The sequence below is a fragment of the Podarcis pityusensis genome, assembly GCF_964106645.2.
Source record: "Podarcis pityusensis genome assembly, chromosome: 3".
NCBI classification, from domain to species: Eukaryota; Metazoa; Chordata; class Lepidosauria; order Squamata; family Lacertidae; genus Podarcis; species Podarcis pityusensis.
This window is the reverse complement of record NC_138026.1, coordinates 91943482-91949075: the sequence shown is the minus strand read 5'-3', so window position 1 is coordinate 91949075 and position 5594 is coordinate 91943482.

Here is a 5594-nt window from a genome sequence, read left to right as displayed (position 1 = left end):
CATAATCCTCAAACCATATATCACAAAGGTGGGAGGTCCGTTCTGATTGGTTTCCACAAACCCTTAAAGCTGGACAGTCTATACAGTACCTAAGTTTAAAATGTAGAGATTAGATTATTCACTGCATTCACACTTTGTTTTTGTTTTTGTTTTGTTCAGCAACCTTTATTCCATTCAGCTGACATGCTGCATTTTGAACCTTGGCCAGTCTTACTAAAAGATTGTTTATTAATGCAAACAAGCATTTTCTTTAAAGAGAGCATAAATCAGGTTGGATTCTTAGGTTCTGCAAGGGACCTCACCACTCATGTAGAGGCTCACCGTTCCTTCTGTTGAACAGGAAGGAAAGACTAGAAGATTATATAGGGGGTGGTACTCAAATAAATATTTGCACAAGTGCATGGTAAATGCAACTTGAAAAATGTGGCCTGGGGGATGCATTTTACTTCTAGCAATTATCCCAACTTCACTTTCTCCTCCACTTCCTTTAAAAAAATTAATTTCTTTCTGTGCCTTTGCCTGTGACGTCTTGCTGTCTTTTAGTATCTGCCTAAATTATAGGTGAACAGCCTTGCTGCTTAGACATTTTTTTATTTGAGTGATGAGGAACTCTTCTAGGAGAAGACAAAACATTGTCACTACGCACTGTCAGGTTACATTAGACTCCCTAGTTAGGCCCTACTAAAAATAGAATCCCAAAGGATAAAAATTTCCCCACTCTAAACATAGCATGAATAGAAAGAATTAAAAAAAAAAAAAAATCTCGCTGAGGTATCATTTGTATCATTCAACCTCCTTTATTTCATTGGGAGAGTTAAGTGCATGCATAAATCTCTCCTCCTGAAATCAGCATGGCTGAAAAGTGTTTAAACTTGGCTGGACCATACTTTTGGACCATACTTCTCTCTGTTGTAATTGTTTTCTTTAAAATTGTCCCAAGGATATGACTAAAGAAAAGAAAAAATTAGAGAGGGAAGCTGCATTAACAGTGAACATTTATTTAAGATTGTTACTGCGGAATAAGATGCATTTATTATTGTTTTAAATAAGTATACCACCACCCTTCATTTGACTCCTGCCAACCTAGCAGTTCGAAAGCACGTCAAAGTAGATAAATAGGTAAAGCTCTGGCGGGAAGGTAAACGGCGTTTCCGTGCACTGCTCTGGTTCGCCAGAAGCGGCTTAGTCATGCTGGCCACATGACCCGGAAGCTGTATAAAATAGACTTCCGGAGTGGCGCCATCGGCAATGGCGGACTCCCTCTGATCTGGAGGGACTAGCTCCGCGCGAAACGGGTCTTTTCCGCTATGGCGAAGTGGGGACCCTTTCAAAAATCACAGGCGGATGAAGCCTGTGACCATGGGACTCGGCGGGCACCCTTAGCGCCCCCCCAACCCGCAAAGGAACCCACTAACGGGCTCCGAAGCGAAGAGGGGGAAGTGGCGCAGTGCTGAGAGTCAACTGCTTTTTCCGTGGAGCGAAGCCACATAGCCGTTGCCGGAGAGCACTGCCTTTTTCCTGGGACAATTTGGCTTCTAAAATAATCACCCGTGAGTACTTAAATTTCGGACAATTGGACTTTAAATAAGGACTTGCGAGCAGAAAGGAATTGGACTTAAAAATTTACTTCAATTTGGCACTGAAACGGGAAGGTCTAAACAGGAGGTCAGCCTTCCGTTTCTTTGTAGACAGAATAAAGCAAAGACAAGGTAAACTAGAGCTCAGAAAATCGCTTCTAAAAGATTAACTTTCATCATTTAAAATTGTTGAACCCCCCCTTTGGAAGCAGGAGAAGAAGGGGGATCTTTTTCGGACTGTTTAAACCTGCAGAAGTGAGTTTAAAGTAAAGTAATTTTCCACCGTCCTGATCCTGGAGCGGGGTGTCAGGGCTGACGTTTGAAGCTCATTGACAAGAGACAAACGTTTTTGACAGATAGCTAAAAGAAGAGAAACATAGTGATTCCACTGTTCCCTTTCGCATTTTAAAGGAACAAATATTGACAAAATATCTGAAAAAGGAAACTTTGTTGCTAGATTTGTCCTTAAAAGAAAGAACAAATAGAAGTTTTCCCCCTAGAGGGAGACTGTGAAACTGTAACCAATTCCAGGGAGCTTGCAGCTGTTACAGATTACAATCGTGGGAATAGACTTTTGACCTTGTAGGACAATGTATTCAGAAGCTCTGTTGTGTGCTCTCTGTAAAACAAATGCCCTACTGGAACAGTTAAATGAGAAGACGGATTTGATGACTAATGCGGTCAGAATTTTTGAACAGGCAGTGGGAAACTATATGGAGCCCACCCAGGAATTAAAACAGGAGTGTGCCCTGACAGAACAGATGAGAGAAGAGGATGTTGCTGAATCTTGGGCGCCAGAGATGGAGGGAGCTGTGGCCCTGCAGGAACATGAGCTGTTGGATTTGACAAATGAACTTGGAAAAAGCCAGATTTGGCAAGATAAAGTTTGGACTGGTTTGGAAATGGGGGGTTGGATAGACCCCCCTATGCAGGGATGTTTGGACTTTCCAAGTCTGGCAATGGGCCGTGAGACGTTTGGGGTTGTGGGGGCTCTTAATTTTGGAGGGATTCTGAAACATGTTTTTAAATACCACATGGAGTTTAGTCTGGACTACGGAAAAGGGGCTGATTTGTTGAAAATGGTCAAAAACATCACCAAGGTGGAGTTCCCACAAGTGAAAGGAGAATATGAAGAAGAGCCACGGAAGGGACATGGAAGAGACTTAAGGGCCTCGGATATAAGGCTACCAGGTTAATGCGCTAGATCAATGGGATAAAAAGGACTGACAAAACCCGGGACCAGGAGGAAGGGACGCTGGATGAAGATTTGATTGTTTTTATTTCTTTTTTTATTACTAGGATTGTTTTATAAAATTGATGAATGTTAGAAAAATGTTGGAACGAAATTACTTGGCTCTAGTAAAAATGTTTAAAGAATTAGGTAAGAATATTATGGTTATGAGAAGTTGGTAAAAATAAGATTTAAGTTTTAAGTTTTAAGGTTTTCTATAAGATAAGATGAAAATAGATTAAGGTAATGTAATGACAGAATATTATGAAATATGGAAAGGATTTGCTGCGATAATTAATAACCAGGATACAAAAAAAGGGAGGAGGAGGAGGTCAAAGAAAGAAGGTAATGAAAGTTGAGGATTCGAGAATGATGGCTTTGTTTTTGTCTGTTTGTGGTGTATTTTTGTTTTTTTTGAATTTGTATTGTTTGATGTGGTTTGTTTTTTCTTTGTTTTCTCTTTTTTCTTTTTCTGCTTTGTTCTTTTTTGTAATTCTAAAAATTGTTCAATAAATATCATTTAAAAAAAGAAAGAAAGAAGCTGTATAAAATAAAGCGAGATGAGCGCTGCAACCCCAGAGTCGTCTGCGACTGGACCTAATGGTCAGGGGTCCCTTTACCTTTTACCCTTCATTTGAAGATTGCAGGGCGGTTCACAACAGAAAAATGCAAAGTAAGAACACAAAATACATAATAAAACAAAAACCAACCAATAACACAAACACATTTAAAGGGCCACAGAATGTTAATCAGCCAAAGGCCCGCTCATAGAGAAATGTTTTTTCCGGATGCCTAATGAAGGTGCCAGGTGACCATCCCTGGGGGAAGCATGTCACAAATGGTGAACCACCACAGAAAAGGCCCATTCTTGTGTTGCTACCAGTCCGGACCTCACGTTTTTTTCAAATGGATGGAACTTTATATCTAATGACTATTAACATGTCATCACCAAGGGATGGGTAAGGGAGAACTTCTAAGTCAGGAACTGGTACTTCTTGGTAAGCAGAGGGCCTTCTTGGTAGTGGCGCCTGCCCTGTGGAACGCCCTCTCAACAGATGCCAAGGAAATAAAGAACCACCTGACTTTTAGAAGACATATGAAGGCAGCCCTGTATGGGGAAGTTTGTAATGTTTGATTTTTTTACTGTGTTTCATGTGTTTAATTTGTTGCAAGCCACTCAGAGTGGCTGGGGGCAACCCAGTCAGGTGGGTGGCATTATTATTACGGTATTATTATTATTATTATTATTATTATTATTATTATTATTGGCATGTACCTCAACATAGCTCATTGGACTAGATGACATTTGTGGTCCCTTCCAATTCTACAGCTGACTTATGATTCTAACAACACCATGGCAATATTTTTCTAACTACATGCAACATCATTCTACTAGCACTGATACGGTTACTTGACTTTAGCCTTTGCACCATCTGTTTGTTTTTTTTAAAATCACAATCTTTTCTTATGTAATTAAGGAAAGGAATATATTGTTCTGATTGATTAGATTCCCCAGTTGTTGTTGTTGTTGTTGCTGCTGCTGCTGTTTTTGACTGGTTGCTATTTTCCTTTCTTGGTTTTACCATCCTTGTGACAAAGCCATAACCTTCCTGCAACCAAGACTTGACACTCCTCTCCTCCCATCTCTGCCTCCTCCTCTTCTTTTGACAAGGCCCTGCAAGTGATGTCTGGCACCTCCGCTTTCTAAGGCTGCCCCTAATTGGTAGTTTAAGCAGAAAGACAAATGCCCAATCCACATCCCAGGGAAGGTGGAAATTAATGTGGCTCTGCTTAGCTGCTGCCCAAACCAGCTGGAGCTCTGGAAGAAGAGAAAGCTCACCACAGGAACACAAGTGAACAGCAGAGAACCTGCACAAGCAATGCTGACACAAAACCCCACACATATATTAAGTAAAATAGAAACATCGCCACCCCACCCCACCCGCACTCATCTCCCCCCCCTCCACCTCTTTCCCCCTTTTCTTCCTAATGTCTCAACAAATGAAACTGATTTGTAAAAAATGTTACATGGGGGGGGGGGGATACAAAAGAGAGACATTGCACATACCTTTGTAAATCAAGAAAATCTTTAATAAAAATACATTTTTTAAAAAGGATGGTGTGTGTGTTTGTGTGTGTGTACAATTTCAGGGCCCATTGCACAGCAGAATGTGCTAACCAAGTGGATTTTTCTTGAAACTAATTTGATTCTCCCACATACAGCAGGAGAGTCTAATTATGATGTCATTTTAAAAAGTTATGGAAGCCCCCCCCCATAACAAAATTCCTACTGTTTTTTAAAGATTGTGTGTATATTTCACTGTATTAAGCAGAATGCTTGATGTTATATATCTATTGATACATATAAAATTCTAACAGAAATAACACAGGGGAACATCATGATCTTAACAGATAAATAATAATAAAAAATACCCATCCACTACATCCTGGTAGTTTGAGATCAAATCACAAAAAAGCGCTTGAATGAAAACAAAAAATTAAATGATACTGAGCCACCCATTTACTTTGTTTTCAGACAGGTACCACCTCTGCATATGTTACAACTGCCAACATGGAGTTTTTACAGCACATAAATAGGACTGAAGCATTTGCCAGGGACATTATGCAGCCTTGTGAGAAAGTTGCCTCGTGCCCGCCCTGAATGTTTTGCTTTCATTATATCCCCAGTAATAAACGGCTTGTGCTCTCCTATCCTTCATAAATAAAAACTCTTAAATCACCAACAATTACTTTGTTCTCCTTACTTCCTGTGCTATAAAAGCATT